Source organism: Canis aureus, chromosome 8 (genome assembly GCF_053574225.1).
Source record: "Canis aureus isolate CA01 chromosome 8, VMU_Caureus_v.1.0, whole genome shotgun sequence".
NCBI classification, from domain to species: domain Eukaryota; kingdom Metazoa; phylum Chordata; class Mammalia; order Carnivora; family Canidae; genus Canis; species Canis aureus.
In genome coordinates, this window is record NC_135618.1 from 43,655,675 (window position 1) to 43,677,275 (window position 21,601).

A 21,601-nucleotide genomic window follows, 5' to 3' on the forward strand; every position below is an offset into this window, starting at 1 on the left:
AGGCTCTGCTTCATCATTTAGAAGAGTCCACAAAAGAAAGACAACAGCCTGAGCTGTTACTGAAAGTGTGTAGAAGACGAGGAATGCCTGAGCAAGGTATGGATACATGGGGGAGGGGTCATTACATCTGACAGAGACAGACGCCTATGCAGGGACTGGTGAGGGTATTGTAACACATCGTTCACAAATGTCATGGATCTCCTCTGCGGGACTTTTCAGTGCTCAGAAGCCACAAGATGGTAGGATTGGAGGAAACGTAGACATTCGGCAGCTCAGGTCAACCTCTCACCTAGTATTTATTCTCAAACACATGGATCTGCAGAATAACATCTATGGTGAAAGGCATTCCCTAAGAGGGGTCAAAATAAAGGTCCTCCTCTTCACTCAAGATTGAGTCCCTGTACCTGTGCCTGTCAGTCAGTAGTGTTTTATCTACATCAGCTGTAGCCTCATCTTCAAGGTTTATCTTACTCTTTTCCAAAGGTCCAACTCCTCACCAACCCAAATGGGTTTCCTGAAAGGTATATTATATATACCTTAGTTTGGAATCCAAGTGGAAGAATGGTGAACCTGTCTCTTTGCTAGCACAGATGACTCTCTGTGCATCCAAGAGAGAGTTTCAAGAGGATCCAAGATTGGTGGAGGATTTTGATATGTGTGAGTTTACTTCTGTGAAATTGTATAGATGACAAAATAAGCTAAACAAGACTCTTGACAGCAAATGCTATTTTTCATGATATTTAATATTACTACTACTGATAATACTAAAAGGTACCAGTTCTTGAGTCTCTAGTGTTGACAAGAGTTTAAATTGACATTCATTCAAATAATTCTGAAATTGGTTCCATTTGACAGGTGAGGGAAGATTAAGAAGAATTTGCCTGAATTTGGAGACAGAAATTAAGCCTGGTTCTCTCTGACTCAAGTTCCTTTTACTCATCGTCCTGTGACCCTCTAGTAACTTCATTTATGGATTTGAATGGATCCTGAATTGAATCTCACTTCCACCACCCAGTTGACATTTAAGCAGTTAAGCTGGTGACCCTAAACCAGGTGGGAGGCTTCCATTAAACAGGGCTATATCTTGGCAGCAGCCTTTCAGTGAGTATCTGCAAGAGTAGGGAACATGGCCTGCAATACACTCTTTGCAGCATTTTTATGCAAAAGGATTGCTCTTAATTAAATATCTTGCTCATGTTTTGATTTTTAATTTTCTCCTCTAACAACATAATGTGCCATTTAGAGCAAGGTTCAAATCAATATGACATTTTAGTACCTGTTAAATGTCTTGGCAACTAAACTTCATTGTTATCAAATTACTTGTCAATTAATAAACATGTTTCCATCTCAAATCAGGGAATAGCACAGGGGTGAGCTCCCCCAGCCACATCCTTCCACTCTTTCTTAATGATGTTTAGCAGACTCTCTGATCCCCATGTGCCCTCATCTCAACCCAACATGCTCTGTTCTATTTGCCACTTTGGTGTCTCATTTTGCACAATGAGAAATCAACACAGAAATTTCCTTACTCTGCCTTTCAGCTTTGTCCCTGATTTGTTGTTGTTTCTCAGTGGCACTTATCCACCTCATGGCTTACAACAAAGTGTGAAAATAATTTCCTTCCTCCATTGGCTGTAGCCACCTGCTTTTCCTTCTCTGATCTTGCTTTCTCTAATTCTTTTCTCACCCAATAGTTATCTCAGGGTTCCTGTCAAAAACCTCTTATATGGATTGAACTTTCTTTCTCCTTTCTCCCCTGGCTTCTAAACACTTAGAATCAAACATGGTATGCATCTCCCATGCATAGCAGAGATTAGTCAGGAAGGAAATTTAGAAGCAACTATGCTTACTGTGGCTTTTACCTTTAGGTTTAAGATTCATTTTTTATTGGGATGCACCATTGGAATGGGAGGCTGGATTGTGAATTTCTACTGTAAGCATAAACTCAGTTTTTGTTCAAGGTCAGCCCTGACTCTGTTATTACCCAGCAGAAACTAAATGACCTTAAGGAAAGAACTTCTCCCTCTCTGGAAATTCAAATACATATTTTAGGATGGGATTTGCATGGAAGAGATCTGTGGTTCTTCTTCAGAGTGATCCTTAGGTTCTCCAACAATGGAGAGTACCTCCATTTACAATAAAGCAAGTGGTCAGCCATGATTTAAGAACGCTATGCTTGATGGTCTCTAAGTTCCCTTCCCGTCTACAAGTCTGCAGATACATTGTTCTTGTAAGGAGACATGCAAGATCCCAGCACAGTACCCGAGACAACCAGCAAAAAGAAGAGAAGGTAACGCAGTCAAACACACAATATACTGAGTAAAACTGTATGCTTCACGGGAAGGAGAAAGACATTAGTCCCGCTATTCAGGATAGCATCTTCAGCTACAGAAGTTACTTGAGTTTCATGGACAGAGTAATCTCCTCTCCACCCAACAGCTGAGAGATACTTCAGCTAGGATGATGTATCAGTTACTAAAGTGGTAGGTGACAATAACTACAATTTATTAGCTAATATACCCATTGACAAATCTCCTGACACCTCTATATCTCATTTTTTCATTTACCAACTGGGGTAATGACAATTAAAAGGACAATACCTACCACATGAGGCTATTAAGAGGATTAAGTAAACTTCTATATGTCAGCTACACATATTTCGACTATTATACTATAGAAAAATATATTTCAGATGAGAAACAGGACAAATTCAAAGCTATTTTATCCCTAATATTCTGTTTATTTCACCTCACTAAAGTGCAGAAACATGCAGAACACACAGGTTTCCTTCTGCCCTTTGTCTTTGCCATTAAGATAGCTTTGAATTGTAGAAGGATGTGGTTTAATGACTGGATTTATCCTCCAATGTGACAACAGCTAGACAGATATGAGATTTTCAACTCTCAGAGACCCCTAATCTTATTTAATCAGATTTATTGATCATTAGTTTAAGATGTTTAAATATCAACGGGTGGTAAAATGCTTTATTCTATTCTGTTGAAGACAAAAAGCTCTCCTTACTCCAGCTACTAGAAAAAGTATTGGCATATCTGAGAGGCACATCCAGAGGGTATGTGGTCTTCTCAGCAGGCCCCTTTCACCCCTGGACCATAGGCAGTTCCCACATAAATCAAACCTGAGGATGGACCATTGATTTTTTTATGTAAAGAAATTCAGTGAAAGGGGATTTTAGGACCATTCTAATATAGCCTATCTTACTATCTATGAAGTCAGCTGAAGCTTCTCTCTCCCTCTTTTTTTTTTCCTAAATCAATTTTTAAAGATATTATTTACTTATTCATGTGAGATGCAGATAGAGGGAGAGACATAGGCAGAGGGAGTAGCAGGTTCCCTGCAGGGAGCCTGATGTGGGACTCAATCCCAGGACTTCAGGATCATGACCTGAGCCAACGGTAGACAACCACTGAGCCACCCAGGTGCCCCCTAAATCAATTTTCTTATCAGGAAAAATTAAGGGTTTGTCACCATCCTTTATTTCCACAAACACTGAGAGTGTTTGTCTATGATGAACAGAGGTACAGACACTCAAAACACCTAAGAGTGTTCCTAACCTCAGAACACTCACATTAATTTTTCACCCCTCTTTGTGTTAAGAGCCATTGTATATGTAACAAGATGGTAAGTGTAGCCTTGTCTTATCCTAAGTTGAAAGTCTAAGATAATAAATACCATGATTCTCACATTCTAAATTAAGATTTGACCCAATGGATATATGTAGAACAAATGGAGAGTAAGCACTCTTTTCTGGCACATATGAAACACTTACAACAAAAGTAACCATGCATTGGCTACAAAGCAAGCATGGCCAAGTTCCAAACAATTGGTGTTAAATGGACCATGGTTTTTTGGAGTTAAATGTAATTAAAGTAGGAATTTGTTGCCACAGTTAACTAAAATATACATTAAGAAATTTTAAAAATCATTTTTAAACCACCCATATGTCACAGAAGAAAGCATACTGAATACTTTCAAAATATTTGGAACTGCATTATAATAAAAGTACCAGATTTTAAGAGATGAAGAATGAAGCTAACATGATATCCAGAGGGAAATACATAGCTCTGAATGCTTACATATCAATATGATACCTATAAAGTTCATTTGTATAAATAAATGAACTTGACACCTAACTTGGGAAGTTTCCAAAGAATCAACAGAATAAACTCAAACAAGTTAGCCAGAGAGGAGATAACAAACTAAAGACAGAAATTAAAGAAATAGAAAACAAAATTAATGTCAAAAGGATCACAAAGACAAAAGTTGATTCTTTAAGAAAGACTAATAAAATCGACAAAAGTCCTTCAAAACTGATTAAAAAGATGTCACAAATACATAATATTGACCTGGAAAGAGACATCACTACAGATGCAAGAGATGGTGATTTATTATATTACTTTGTTACTACTCCTTGTGAAGAATGAAGTCACCACCGGGAAGGGGGTTGATGGAAGTCGGGAGGGAACAGGAGAATGACTCTGCACGGTAGGCTCATTTAGACTATTTAAATGATTATAGCCTGTGTGCATTGCCCATTACAAAGTAGAATTAATAAGAAAAGATTTCCCTAGACATGGATTTTATAAACAGCATTTGCATAGTTATTTTCCCCTCAAAAAGACTTAAAGGTGGAATGTTCTAATCAATCCTCACAACTGTCCTGTGAGATAGATTTCATGATTCCATTTTGTGAGTGATGAAATTAAGGTGTAGAGAAAAACACGTGGCTAAAAGTAAAGAATGAGAATTCGTTTTTCCTATTCTTTAATATTTAATTGTGCGAATTTTTAAACTTATGAAAAAGGTGAAAAAATGTATGGGGCATTCCATGCACATACCACTAAAATAAATATTTTATCATATTTATTCACATAATTAGAGGATATTTGAATTGAAATTCTCTGACCTATAAATTCTGTATCTTTCTACCACACACAAACACAAAGATTTACTAAGGCATTTGTGTGTGTTCTAAAATCAGAGAGCTATTTGCAAATGATACTTTCAAATAAATACAGAGCTTTGTCAGCATCTTTGCAATGAATGTATGCAATGTACATGTATTGCACTTCCTAAAGGAATGTATTGCACTTCCTAAAGTGATTATCTTGAAAGCAACCAGTCTTTTCACTATTTCTGATCTGTGGTTGGTCATCCATAATGTTTTTATCCTCCATCTCCTTTGTTTATCCTTGACACTTGTGGTCAGTTTTCTCTTTTTCTCCCTTCTCCCACCTATTTTGCATCTTTTTGCAGAAATTACAGAAATTCCCTCTGCTTATAGCATTCTAAAGATTTTTAAATTTATTTATTCATGAGAGAAACAGAGAGAGAGAGGCAGAGACACAGGCAGGGGGAGAAGCAGGCTCCATGCAGGGGGCCTGATGTGGGATTCGACCCCAGAACTCCAGGATCACACTCTGAGACAAAGACCACCCAGGTGTCCCGGCTTATAGCATTCTATAAACTCAGGTTGGACCATACAATAAAGAATGGCGACATTATAATGCCTTTGGGGGCTACTATTTAATCTCCATCACTATTCAGCCATGGGTATATTCTTATGATATCATATCTATATATTCTTGAAGAAAATGTAGACTATTTCTAGTCTGGCCTAAATAATGCTGTGATAGTTCATTTTATGTGTCAATTTGGGCTAGGTTAAGGGATGCCCAGATAGCTGGTATATCTGTGAGGTTGTTTCTGGAAGAGATTAACACTTGAATTCATAGACTGAATAAAGATGATCGCCCTTATCAAGGTGGATAGGCATCACCTAATCCACTGAAGGCTAAACTCTAACATAAAGGTGGAGGAAGGATAAATTTACTCTCTCCTTGAGCTTGGACATTCATCTCCTTCCACCATCACACATTGATACTCATGGTTCTCAAGCCTTCAGACCTGAGCTCGAACTCATCAGCTTTCTTGGAACCTCCTGCTTGTAGATGGCAGGTTGTGGGACTTCTAATCCTGCACAATAGTATAAGCTAATCCTCAAAATAAATACTTTTCTATATATCTTTATATGTAGAATCAAGAGGATACTTGGTTCTATTTCTCTGGAGAACCCTGACAAATACAAATATTATTTTATTGTTGTAATTGACCATAGTTTTCAAACTTGTAGGTTTTTTTTTAAGGTTCTCACATAGTTAATTTTTATTAACATTAATCTTTTTTTTTTTTGAGAGAGAGAGAGAGCAGGACAGGGGCAGAGGGACAATCTTAAGCAGGCTCCACGCCCAGCGTGGAACCTGTTGCAGGGCTTGATCTCAGTAGATCATGACCTGAGATAAAATCAAGAGTCGGATGCTTAACTGACTGAGCCATCCAGGCAACCCAATCTTGTTTTTCATTAAGTATTTATTGAATGTCTACTATGAGCTAGCCCCGCCTGTAAGTATTAGGATCAGGGGTCTAATTTCAAATAAGAAATAGTGTTCTTGTCTTCAAAGCTAATTATCATCTGCTTGTAAATAAGGTAGGTATTAATCACTTTTTCAGATGAGAAAAAAGTGTCTCTGAGAAGTCAATAACTAGCCCAAGACAACCAAAGTAGAAACGGTCACAGCAGAGATGGGACTCGGAGCTGGCTAGTTCTAAAATCTGCAATGTCTCAATGACACACAGGTGCTCTGTACACCACCCTGGAAATTCACTGTGAGGCTCATGTTCTCTACACATAGTCTGGAGCAGGGCCAGCTAGAGCTACAGCCTCTCTACATGGCCCTCGCAGTAAGAATCCTCCCCGCCATGTTCAAAGAATTGTAAAGCAGCAAAAGCAAAACCAATACAAATAAAAGAGAATATGCAACAGACATGTATGTAGCCCTGCAAAACACAAAGTGTTTACTCTCTGACATTTTACAGGAAAAGTTTGCCCACCCCTGACTTGGAGTGTCAGGAGTAAAATCCATTCCTCTATAGTCGTGTTTTGCTTTGTCTTAATAACATGGCTCATATGCTTCAAAAATAGCCACCACCATCATCAATTATTCCACCCACTGTTCCATGAGTAAATAAATGCCCTCTCACAGCATTCCTTGGGAAGGTGATTTCACATGTAGTTATAATTCCTGATGAGAGAAGCTGATCCCAGGCGGAGTGGATGCAGAGGGAAGCCACGCTGTTCGTCTAAAGCATCATTGCCAGCTAATGGGATTTTTCTTTCCCAAGTTATCAGAATCTGTGTGGGAGGGGGCAGTTTGATGGAATCAGTGCTTTCACAGACATCGACAACAACTACATTGGAAAAATGCACCAAGGCTTGGGCTCTGGCGGGCTATCGACTTAATATGGATTGAGTCGGGAAGAAAAAGCACTGCACGTTGCACAGTTTGCCCGTCCCACCTTCTCATTAAAGTCTTGGCTGCGGGTAACTCAGTGGGCCTGTTTCTCCCCAGCTCCCAGCTGAATGAATCAGTCATGCTAGGGGTAATAATATACCATTTCATGGCGCTTTGGAAGGAACTGCCATAATTCAGCATGAAAACCCGCTCTGATTACTATTTACGAAAATAAAGCCTGCCCATGCCACCAGGCACTTGGCTTGGCCATCACCGGCCACTCCCATCTCTGTCTTGGAGCAGGTGACCCAGGTGGGGAGATGATGAATAGCGGCTCTGGCCCAGCCTCCCCTGGCCTGCCGGCCGCCCGATTATTTAATTACAGTGTTCCAGCTTCAGCACTTCGCCTTACCTGGGAATGTAAGTGAAATGTGTCAGAAATAAAGAAATAAATTACAAGATAAATCAATAGGAAAGAACCGCGCAAATTGGCATCGTGGTAGAGATCTGTTTATCCAAAGGCTTTCAAAGTCATTTAGACCTACAAGGGAAGGAAAAAAAAAAAAAAAAGACAAAAACAGGATAAGTCGGGGAGATGGTGGGAACACGAGGGAGATGTCTGCGTGCAGACAGCCCAGCCTGTATCTGCCTTGGCTTCACGCGGAGCCCCTGAGGTCAGGCCTCATGTTCTCCTCCAACGCAGGCGCCAAGACGCGGTTTTCTAAGTGGAAAATTTAAAACTAATTTTTCACCTTGAGAGAGAGGTTTCCTTCTGTTTAATGCTTACTCAGGCAAGACAGCAAATCTCAAAAGCAAACAAATTGGAGGCCTTCTGCCAAAACTCCACTCAGACAGAAAGGAAGATGGGAGAGGACACCTCTCCCCTTGGCTCGGGCCAGAAGGCAGTCCTGGGCACAGCTCTGAGAGCCAGGCCTCTTTCCCCCACTAATCTGATTGTGACAGCAGGCCCCCATGTCTCTAAGGCATTTTGCTTATTATTTTTATAAATGTTGAGCGTGTGCACATGTAACCATTCCCATGTGTGGGCTCCCCGCATGCCACCAAGTGGTCTCAGACAACAGCTGGGTGCCCTACAATTCAACTCAATTCTGACACCATCTGCCTGGAGGCAGCATTGGATACCACCAGTGAAGGGCTCGGACCTACAAGATTGTCCCCCCCTGCTCCGATGTCAGATGCTGGTCACATATCCAGGTTGTCACCTTTGCTTTGGATTGACCAGATTGGAGCTTCCATTGATCCCCCTCATTGGGTTTGATGACTTTGCTAGGGCAGCTCACAGAACTCAGAGAGTTTTTACTTACTAGATTCATGTTTTATTACAAAGAATATAACCCAGGAACAGTCTCATGGAAGAGTGGCATGGGGGGAAATGTGGAGACCACCCACAAATGGTAGGGATAGCACTCTCCCCAAATCTCTAAGTGTTCACCAACTGGAAGAGCTTTGAACGTCCTTTTGGATTTCTAGAGAGGCTTTGCTACATAGGCACATCTGATTAAATCATCAACCGTTGGTGATGGACTCACTCCAGCCCCCCTCCCTCTGCTCACACTTCCAACCCTCTAATCACATGGCGGGGACTCCTGGCAAGCAGCTCCCACTCTGCTCTCCAATGTCACTTAATCAGCACAACAGGTCTAGCTGAGTAGGGTTTGCTACAAATACCAAGACTCTTATCACTCAGGAAATTCCAAGGGTTTTAGGAGCTCTGTGCCGGAACAGGGGATGAAGACCAAGTCTATTCTTGTTATAAACCACAGCATCATAGCCTGGATATGTGAGAGTGTTTCCAGACCTTCAAGCTCTGCTTATGAAAAATGAGGGACTGGGGACACAGACCCTGTCTATCCCCTATAAATAGTGTATTAGCTAGGAAATATTGATTTTTAAGAGAGAGAGAAGAAAAAAAAAAAGAAGCACAATTTGATTTAGCCTCAAGCAATAAGAGCAACACCAACTAGAGACAGGTTGGGAGAAGAGGGGTGTTGCTAACTTTACACAGATCAGGGGTTCAGTTTTGCTAATTTCTCCTCTCCCTCTGCTCCCCTTCTTCTCCCATCTTGTCTGCGGCTCGTCCTCCTCCATCCTCTTCCGTGTCTCTATCTTCTCTCCTGGTCTGTGTTTTCAATGGCTTGCACAGAGAACTGATGCTAGTGGAGCCCCAGGCTTCCATGATCACACGTAGGTGCCCTTCCTTCTCCTGCCAGCAGGAGATGACTTCCCAGGGAGGCTTGGTGATCCACCCTGCTGGGGTCAACGTCCTTCCCAAGCTGTAAAACTCTTGGCACAATGTATAACCTACAATAAGCCACCCAATCCAGGTATATTACCTGAATCCTGGGCTCCCTAGACCTCTTATCTCTGCCCCCTCCACCCCGAATACCCACCCACCTGCCCTGGGACATGGAAATTTAGTGATAAGCTTCCCCCAATTTGGCCAGCATGAGGGGTATCCCACAGTCTGGGGCTTTCAATACTAAAAATGATGACAGTCCTGGGCAAACAGGGCTGGTCAGTCACCCTTCCACTAATGTATACTTCCTGGATTTCCCCCCTTTTGTTATGGATCATCTCGTGCTGCCATAAAGAAAGATAACTCTATCCTTTTCACTTGATATGACAACCATGGTGAAATTTCCATTTAGGAGAGCCACGCTTCAAAATAAAACCTGTTTTATAAAATCATTAAACCCCAAGGGGATCTTTTCCATAGATGCCTTTAAGGAACACCTAAGGAGTTATGTACACACCGATGCCTTTCTCCTGAAGTGATATATCAAAAATGCTGTCATCTATCCCAAGTTTTGACATTACACAGATCAATACCAAATGAAAAACACATGGTAGCTGTACCAGCTGCATTCATCAGGACTTTTTTTTTTTTTAAAACACAAGAACTATTCACCAAGGGGAAATTTTAGAATATAGTGTGGGTTTCCTATATTTAAGGGCCTTAATATTTTCAGAGACATCAAAGTCAAAATTAAAAGTAATCAAAATTTTTTTAAAAAGTAGTTGTTGTATCTATCGCTTGAAAAATATCACCCCCAGGAGTCAGTGGCATATAAAACTGTTATAACACGCTAAAGGGGAGTTACAAAGTCAGAGAGGAGGGTAAAGGGAGAGGAAGAAGAGCAAGAGAGAGCAGACTGCAAGGAGAGATACTTGGGGACTAGGAGAAAGGAACTTTAAAATGAAAGGAAGAATCTGGCAGGTGAAAAGACAAAAGAGAAGGAGGGTAGAGAAACAGTCCCTTGGTCCCCATTTTCAACAAAACTCTGGCAGCTTCTTGCATTAAGACAGTGGGGTTTTTTTGTTTGTTTGTTTTTAAATTACATCACATTCTGCTTACAGATGTTGTAATTTAAATTTCTTGATGAGATCTGGGGAATGCCTTTATCCTTTCAATGGAAACATCATTTATTCCGAGGAGCGTAGTAAGAATTCTGTTTAGAAAAAGCTATTTTAAGAAGTCAGATTTCTCTAATGACCATTATATCTACATATTGGAAACTGCCAAAAGGTATTTTAAAAAATCTGGTAAAATTATATTCAGTATTTGTAATCTCCAACTCTTAAAAGCTTTTAATAATACTTATGAAAGAAAAATCAATGACTGTATCCCTGACTTTATTCCTGGAAGGTTGCTGTAATGCTTTGAGGTAGAGCAACCATACTATGACCATGAGTATGAGAACCATGTTCTAAGGATGCATAAAAAAAATTTAGAGGTAATCTTGGTTCTCATGATACTCGTGATATGCTATATTAGTCCTGGACTGCCCAAACCCAGACGTCTTTTTACATTATAAAAATGAACTCTGTCTTCCACTTCTAAATGTGAGAGCATTAGAAGGATGAGTCATAATCTCCCACTGTATCACAAACTATGAGAAAGTTGGATATACATATAACATATATATACACACACACACACACACACACACCTCACAACTACAGAAAAAAAATCTCACTATATCTCTACATTACAATCATGTTCAGATATTCAGATGTCAACAATAAATTACACAGGTCTGGGATACTAGAGCAAAGGGAAAAATATGAGTTAATCTCTAGCTCTCTGCATTCTCCAGGGAAGGAATATCCAGATTATGTTCACAGGCAGAGAAAACCCAAAAGATTCCAACAGCCTCACTGATTTGAGGATATGGAGTTCAACAAATATTTGGGGAGGCTGATGAGCCTGGAGATTAGAAAGAAGAGTTTTAGGAAGAAGGAAGTTATGCTGTGGTTGAAGAGTATGAAGTTTCAGATATTTACAATGTTATTAAGTTCTAGAGATCTAATATAAGGCATAGTGACTGCAGCTAATGATACTGTATTGTACACATAAAATCTGTCAAGAGAGTCCAACTCAAGAGTTGTCATCACATGTAAAAAAATGGTGACTATGCAAAGTTGTGAGTATGTTAGCAAGCCTCACTGTAGTAATCATTTCACAATGTATATGTATATCAAATATTAAAAATTTTATAATATATAATTATACATAATTTTAAATATCTAGTTTATAATTATACATAAGATTTATAATAAGTTATATAATGTATATAATATATATATTTTTATATTTGATCTTAGCTAAAAGGCTGAAAAATAATATGTAATTAATTTTTATAAAGATAATAAAAAATAAACAGCTATGACAAGTAGAAGGCAATTCTAAGATGGATTTTTTTTTCCAAAATTAAGTTGTTGAAAGTCTGTAACAAAATCTTTTCCTCCTCTGAAAGTAAGTAGGAGGAGGAGGGGGAGAAGAGGAGGAGGAGGGAGTTATGCTGGAAAGGAATGCCTCAAATTTGCACAGGGATCCTTTGAGTCTTTGCTGAGCATGAAGTCACATATGCAGAGCAAAGTCATAAAAGGCTAGACAAAGAATGGAGGAGTTTTAAGCATAACAATTCTCAGAGATCATATAGTGTGGGGAGATGTTCAAGCTTTAATCAGAAAAAAAAACACAGCATCTTTGGTTTTACCTGAGGCATTCAGGGAAGACTCTAGAAAGATCATAACTTAGTAATAAAGCTGAAGTACCTCTGAATTCAAGATTTTCCAATACTTGCTCTAGAAAAGCTGGATCATGAAACAAGTCTCAACAAATTTAAAGATACTTGAACCTATAGATTCAAGATTATCATAACCCCAACCCTGGTGGTATTTTTCATGGAAATTGACAAGCTAATTCTAAAATATATTTGGAAATTCAAAGGAACTAGAATAACCATAGCAATTTTGGAAATGAAGAACAGAGCTGGAGGACTTACACTACTTGAACTTACTAATTAAAGTATAATAATCAAGGCAGAGAATTGAAATAAAAATAGAATAAAAAAATAGCATAAGTATGAGTATATAGGTTAATGGAACCAAAGAGAGCATCTATAAATACAGTGCATATCAAATGATTTTCAACAAATACCCTGAGGCAATTCAGTATGGGGAAGGATAATAGTTTCAATAAATATTTCTGGGATAGCTGGAGATCCATTTGGAAAAAGATGAACTTCACATTATATCAAAATTAACTAAAAGTGGATCATATACCAGAAGCCAACAACTAGCATTATAAACGTGCTAAAAGAAAAGTTATAGCTTTGGGATAGACAAGATTGCTTAGGACATTAAAAGCCTGAACCATAAATGAGAAACAATGATAAGTTGAACTTGATCAAAATTAAAATCTTCTGTTCTTTAATAGCCACTGCTAGAGGGACAGAAAAGCAATTAAACTGAGGGAATATATTTGAATATATATATTTTTATCTTGAAAATATCTAAATAGGTGTATATATATACAGATATATGACAAAGATATATATGTATTTAATCATATATATATATATATATATATATATATATATATATATATATCCTTGACTGATATATCTGATACATATATAGCCAATAACAAGATAAGGAACCCAATAAAACATAGGCAAAAGTTTCAAACAGACACATCACATAAAAAGATCTAAAATTACCAATAAGCACATAAAAATAATCAATATTATTGGCTAGCAGGGGAATGAAAAATCAAACCACAATAAGATATCATTTAGCCATTTTAGAATGGCTAAAATAAAAAACACTGGTAACAGCAGTTGCTGGCAAGGATATAGAGCAATTGAAAGTTCCAGGGAATCTGAAATGAGATCACACTTAGACAACACATTCAATATTTCTTATAAAATTAAATACACTTGCTATATGTCCCACGAATTCCACTCTTAGAAATTCATCAAGAAATGAAAACATATGTACATACAAAGACTTGAATGTCAACATTCATAGCACCTTTATTTCTAATACTCTAAAACCAGAAACAATTCAATGGTCCACCAACAAATGAATGGATAAACAAATTGTGGTATATCCATGCAGTGGAATATTATACAGCTATAGGAACAGAATGAACTACAGACAAATAGAAAAATATCAAAACAGTAAGCTGACACAAAAAGCTACAAACTCAATGAATCACTGTACATGAAACCCTAAAAAAACACAAACCTGATTTCTACTGACAAAAAGCAGATCCGTGGTGGCTGGAAAGTGAGAGAGGGCCCAGGGAATTACTGAGGAAGGTCACAACTGGGATTTTTGTGGTATGGAAATTTCTAGGTATTGATCATAGTGGTGGTGACTTACATGTTTTTATTTGTCAAAACTCATTAAACCTATGCTTAAGGTGGATACATTTTATGTATATAAATCCCATCTCCAAGTTGATTAAAAATGTTATGGAGAATTATGACCCAACAGCAAGTGTGTAAGTCAGGATATGAAACAATATAAAATTTGAACTCATCATTTATAGTAAACACATCTACTCCTATACAAAGTTAAGCCAAAGAATCCAGAATAAAATTTTTAAAATTAATTTGCATAGGCAGAATTTCAACATTTTATTTCCTGTTAATTTTATGTTTTCTGTGATCAAAGGTGTTGGTTTCATAATCTGGAATAGTAATAAAATGATTTTCCTAAACGCTAATATGTCCTACATCTCGTGGTCGGCACTTTACTTTAGGTTCCTGGTTACACCCAGATTAGGGCTTGGATGACCCTAGTCCCTGATTCAACTGACCAATGTCAAAATCTCTCCCATTTCCTTTGTTTGTGGTGGTGTTTTCTTCTCTGGCTCGGAAATCAATGGTTTCCAATACCACTTCCCCAGAACATGGGCTGTCACTGGAGTGTTCATGTGTCACCAGGAGGGCACATGGATGCACAGATTGCTAGGACCTCCCTGTAGGTTTCTGATTCAGTAGGTATAGAGCAAGGAGAGTCGAAGTCAAAAGTGTAGTTCATGGGTATCACAAATTATTGCCACGTGAAAATAAATGGTAGGTATTAAATGCCTATTGTGATTCAAGTCATGAGCTGGGGCTTTGCAAAGCTTTCTCACTCAGTCCAGAAATAAAGTCCTAATTCAAGAAGTGGTACTATCCCCATCACTGTCTCCAACAAAAGAAAAAAAAAAAATAACACAAACACAAGGACCCATAACTATGTAGCACTATGCTTGAAAAAGCAGACTTAACTCATAATCTGTAGGAACTACAGAGGCAATTTAAAATAATTGAGTAAACAATTGCCTTTTTTTTGAGGAATGTTCTGAGCTAATTATCTTTTTACTATTTATTATTCTCATTACACAGGAGTAACTTCATCAATGACACTTGAGGCTTTACATTCTTTACAAGAATGGTAAATACAGCCCCGTTATCTCCAGTGTCCTCATCGTTTTCCATCTTGAGCTCTCCCAACGAAATACTTGGCACTGACTTATAATAACGACATGTATTAAGTGCGTGCTGTGCCCCAGCATTGTTCTGAAGGCTTCACATATATTGATTCACTTAATCTTCATACCCACATGGAAGACCAGGTACAATGATTCTTCCTTTGCCTCTGTCTTTACATTGCATTTCTCAACTTTCAGTTTGGTGAGCCAACACCTTACCTAACTGCCTGGCCTTGGGTTCAACATCTTGAACTCACAGTGCATTGTTTTTCCATTCTGACATTTCACCTTCTAAGAAAAACCATGGTGGGAGAATTTATAGCAGTGGAACTTTATATTTAATGGGGACGGGGGAGGGAAATGGGGCTTAGATGAGAAACTCTTTTAAGAGTAAGTTTGGAAAGCATATAAAATCCCATCTCTGAATCCCTTGAAATATTGGGAAGACCTAAGAGACTGGGTTTCCTAACTTATATATTGGATGGGAAGTTGGACATGATCTTATTTAAACATTAAAAGACAAATAAAATAATAAAATAAAATAAAATAAAATAAAATAAAATAAAATAAAAGACAAAAAGAGGACACCTTCACATAACTGGGGGAGTTGGGGGGCATGTCATTCCTGTCACCAGGACAGAGGAAGGCATGTAGCATCTGACTTCTGCTACGGCCCCAAGTTCAGGAATGTTGGAGTTAGTTTTGGAATTCAGCAGTTTGAGTTGGATTCAACTTGAATTAATTTTTTTTAATTTTAGAATTATTTATAGCTTTTTTGAAGTATTAGTGTAAGATAAAAATCATGTGTATTTAAGATACATCCATTGGGCAGCCCGGGTGGCTCAGCGGTTTAACGCCACCTTTAGCCCCGGGCCAGATCCTGGAGACCTGGGATAGAGCCCCATGTCGGGCTCCCTTCATGGAGCCTGCTTCTCCCTCTGTCTGTGTCTCTGCCTCTCTCTCTGGTCTCTCATGAATAAATAAGTAAAATCTTAAAAAAAAAAAGATACATCCATTACCTAATGAAGTTACTGTGTGTGTGCATGTGTGTGCGTGTGTGTGTGTGTTGAGAACTCTTGAGATCTACTTTCTTGGCAAATTCCAACTCTACAATGCATTATCATTAGCTATAAACATCATGCTGTACATTAGGCCTCCAGAACTTATCTTAAATTGAAAGTTTTTATCTTCTGACCAGTATCCCAGTATCTCTGCATTCCTCCCAACCCCCAGCCGCTCGCAACCACCACTCTGCCCTCAATCAACTTCAATTTCTTGCAGCATTCTTGACTTGAGTGAGTATCAAGTATAATTTTAGGACAAATTTCTCCACCTTTTTTTTTTTTTAGTTTATATGGATTGCTCCTGCCCCCTCTTATGGAAAGGGAGAGAAGTGTAAAGATGAAGGTGGTTTGGGGTACATTAAGAAAGAGGAGGACATCACTCTGAGGAGGATTTCATTCCAGATCTCTCATCTGAAATGAGTCTTGAAGAATGAGACTAGATCAAAAGAAGAGGAGGCAAAAGGAACAGTAGTCAGAGAGAACCACATGGACGAATGTGCAGGGGCAAGAAATAGCAGAATGCATCCTTCAAGAAACCTGAAATTCCATTAGCCTGCCAAGGGGGTAAAATGTGTGACAAGACATAAGCTGGAGAAAGGGCGAGAGCCAGCTCCTGAAAAGCCGTGTGTCCCTTCATCTTGACTACTCGGCTACAGGGGAGGAAGAGAGCACCATCTTCCAAGCAAGCCCCTTCCTGACCATCTCTGGGGAGGTGTGTCTTACACAGCAGGCCTGTGTATGCAGCTAGTGTTTGAAAAGCTTTTCCTTCATGTTTCTTGATAAAGAAGGTTTTGCAACATCACTCACTACATTAAAATGCTTTCTTAGCTTCAGGGGATTGAAAGCATTTTTATTATGTTCCAACATTATTTATCCTTCCTGTACACAAGAGTGAAAAGCAGAAATCCAAAGAGAAAAATCCTTCTAATGTCTAAAACACAGCCGTGGTCCATTTGTCTGCTACTGCAGAGGTTGAGAGATGACAAAATATGTAAGAGGAGGTTGTATCTGCCCCCACCTTCCCAGGATATGTAGACAGGTGGAGACACGCATGGTCCATGACTCACCACCAATCCCTCATCCTCACCCTGGAAACCCCATTTCCACAGGACGCACAGCAGACCTGCCTTCCTCTACCAAGCCCCAACTATCTGGGTCACATTGTCTGCAAGGTCCTCCAAGGCCAGTCTTTGATCAGAAAGAAAATCATCTCCCAAGTGTGACAATTAAATAGTATCAGTAGGCACTAATGCATTTGCAGGAAATTCACAAACTCTTATTATTTAATAACAGAAATTAACTTTTTACAAAAGTGTCCAAATGGCCTTATGACAGAAACTTAATCCAAATCAACTTGAGGTAACTATCTGAGTGAAATCAGCATTTTTTGGACAACTCAAGGGTTGTGCTATGTATTTCCACAAGGGATATATATATATATATATATATATATATATATATATATCACAGAGGGTTGTTGTTGTTTTTTTAACACCCCTCAGATGGAGGAGACTTTGCTCATCATATCTATCCATACTAGAATTGACTCGGATGGACTTTACCATGACGGGGTCAGCTGTATACATCTATCCCGCTGGAAATAGCTGAGTAGTGACTATTTTCCATCTGGTCCTCAGGTTATAGGCCACTCTGTGTCTTGTCCATGCCTTGGTAGGTCAGCCATCTATCTCCCATCCTGGGGACCCCAGCAGGCATGGTAGGTTTCTCTTAGGCTTCCCACCTTGCATGCCCTGGTGCTTTCCCTCTTTCCTGATGACAAATGAAGGCATCACAGCCACCTCTGCATGAGACCAGATGCCTCCTTGGATTTCACAGGAAATAATGCACAGCTTCCCTATAGCCTTGGATCCCCTCCCTTAGCTGGGAGTGCTTCCTGGCACAAACAGGTTTGTTGACTTATGGAAGTGCACAGAGTACAGGGTCTTCCTGGGAGATTGAACAGCCTCCAATTCTAAGCTGCTTTGCTCCTTCCTCTTTTGAAATCTTAGCTGCTGCACATTTGTGCACATGCATTTTAATTTATATAAATACTTTGGTTGTAAACTTAATTTTGTCCCTTTTATTTCTTTCATTGAGCAAAAATCCTTGGCCTTCCTTCTCATCTCTCCTTTTGTCAGTCTTAGGAAATCTAATTTAGCGCAGGCAGGAGAAAATACACTGGACAAGGCCTCGGCATTTAATTCTAAGAGGCTTAGAATGCAGTTTCAATATTCTCTATGATCTCCCATTCCTTGGGCGGTGGAGGCTCAAGGGACAGGGACAGAAATAAGGGACAAAAAATTAATTTCAGAAAACAAAATCCCAGAAGTCAAAAATATAAAGAACGATTACTTTACCATGTGACTATTGGACAGTCACAGAGTCCAGCCTCTTCTAGATGTTTTTTATACCAGGACACTGAGACATTTCCCTTGCTTGCACAGACCACCCTTCACTCCGCGGTGTAGCCTTGATGTACTTTACTCTGATGATACACTTTCCACCAGGGGGTGCCCTGCCCCCTAATCAATTGGGGCATGAACACTCCCAGTTCTTGTCAGCCACACATTTGCAGACCATCTCCCGTGTCACCGCCTCAAAGGGAATTCAAATTAACTTGAGTGTGTTGATTTCCACTCATCTTGCTCTCATCTGATTTCCAAGTTGGGGGAGTTCTTGCCTATGCTTCTTAGTGAAAGAGATAATAATAGCACTGCAGTCAAACAGAACAACAGACTCTGAAATAAAGGCAGACCTAGTTCCTAATCTTGGCTCTGCTCCTTACTGAGTCATTTTCGGCTCCTGGTGCCCATTTCCTTAATAGCGAATTACAGATAATAATGAACAGTGCTGTAGCTAGGGGTGGGATGAAATAATGTCTATGAAGCGTTAACACTACCTCGCACCTAGTAAGAGCTCAATGGTAACGCTTTGTATTTGTTATGTCCTTCAGTGGCCTTTGTTTTACCCACTTCATTGATATGTAACTCATCTCTAGAGTGACCAGGAAACATAATAGGATGAGAATCTACTGTGTGGTGTGACATTTTTTCCACAGCAAGTAGAAAAATGGCCTCCTTCGAAGGAAGGGCCTTCACCTACAGAATAGCTTTAAAATACTATGCCAGGCACCGCAAAGCAATTCTAACACATGAAGTCTGAGACGTCAAGAAAACCTTGGCAGGGCTATTTCTCTGGGGGCCCCAGAGGATTCGAACAGGTGCACAGTCTTGACCTCACACAGCAAAGGCACTATTTTTCTCAAGCATGAAGCATGACTGCACACTTCGTAGAAGACCTGGAGGCCATGGCCTCGGGAAATTGGAAGCTTGGAAAATAAGCACTCAAAAGGTGAAATGCTTCATCTGGTTATTAGAGAAAAAGAGAAAAATGTTTGCCAGGAGTGGGGCCTTCAGCATCCACATGGATATGCTGAATGCACCCACCACGGTGTCCTTGGCTTGTTGTTTGAACGCTGTCACCCCACGGGAATGGAGAGAGGGTAGGAGCTTCCCAGCCTTCATCACTGAGATCTGCACATTCTGAGAGGGATTTGAGTGGGGCACAGGGGATGGCAGTTTCTCTGATTATTTTTTTAAAAATGTTGTATTCCCCAAAAATGTGTATTCAAATAGAAACCAGGGAAATATAACAGTCTTCCATAATCCCACCCCCAAGAGATAGTAACTGATCACCACCTGCTGTGAGCTCTTTCTCTGTCTTCCTCCCTTCATCTTCAAACAACCCCCTCCAGGGATATTTCCATGCCATTGATATCTTAAATTAGATAGTGCAAGGACTTCCAGGAAATTTACTGAGTTGCAGGATGCCTCACCAGAATCCAGTTCTGGAACATTTTCATCACCACCCCCTCCCCGCTGTTAGATCCTTCATGGTCATTTAGAATTAATCTCTGTTGCCTTCCCAACCCCAGGTAACCACTGATTTATGTTCCACCTTTATAGATCTGCCTCTTAGGAAGAACTGCATAGATATAGACTCATACAGCATGTGGTGTACTGTCTACCGTCTTTCACTTAGCAACGTGTTATGAAGGCTCACCTGTGGTGTAGCATGAATCAGTATGTCACTCCTTTTCATGGCTGAGTAATATTCCACGGGGTGGAGAGCCCACATTCTGTTCCTCCGCTCACCCACTGGTGGGCATTCAGGGTGTTCTGAATGTGGGGGTTAATACAAATTGCGCCTCTGAGAACGTGCACGTGCTACTCATATGTTTTGGTATCTCTAGGGTCTATACCAAGGCATGGAAATGCTGGGTCATCTGATAAATATGTTTAACTTTTTAAGAAACCACCAAACTCTCTCACAAAGTGTCTGCATCACTTTACATCCTCAACAGTAATGCAGGGTTCCCACTCCTCCACCTCCTCGCCAACTGGTTATCGTCTGCCTAGTGGATGACAGCCATTCCAGTGGGTGTGAAATCTATTTGTACCTCGACAGGGCTTTATTTAATCAGAGGAATCATTAAGATGGAAGCCTCAGAAATCCTTCGCCACCTTATCGCATACGCAAACAAGTCATGCTCTTCCACTTATCAAGAGTTTTGCTTTCTTTTCACTCAGTTTTTCCCCCTCTTCTCTCCATTAACATACTCATGTGCATGAATACATATTGTGTGTGTCACAGTTTAAATTATTCTGAGGAAACCTGGCAAGGCAATTGCTGCACAGGTGGGATGTTCTCCTTTCTTATGCCCACGCAGACCTTGCTAATCATTTCTGCTGGGTGCACACAAGACCTCAGAATCGTTTTGCAGCACAGAGTTCCAAGCAGCTGTTATCAACCAATTGGCAATGACACAAAGAGTGGACTCAGTTTATCATGCTCAATATATAATGTTCTGTACGTTGCTTTTTCATCAATTATATTTATATCGTATGTATTAAACATTCTTTGTGAAAACAATTTTAATGGTCTATAATATTCCATCATATGAATATACTATAATTTATTTAACCATTCACATATTTTGAATATATAATATCTCACTGGTTTATTTCTATTATAAATAATGCTACAGTGAATATATTATATATTTGTATACCCTCAAAGTGGAATTATTGGATCAAAGAGTAAAAGGTTTTTGAATCTCTCAACACCTCAGGAGGGTGTTCTTAAAGGATAACATTAGTTTTCACCCAATTTTTCTGATGGTTGGAGGTCTAGGCTGGTAATAGCTTAGAACATCTCCTGAGATCCTAGAAGGATGGTAGAGCTTTCTTAAGTTCTTATTTAGCCCTTGGAATTGATGAGACGTCCCTGGCAGGTTTATTATGTAAATAAACCTGTTTTTAGTTTTTCTATTCAAAATGGCAAAGATACTATTTCTTCCTTATTTACTTGTTCTTTTACTAAGTAACTATCTCTAGAAACAACCTTCAAAAGCTGGTAAAATAGCTCAAATCGCA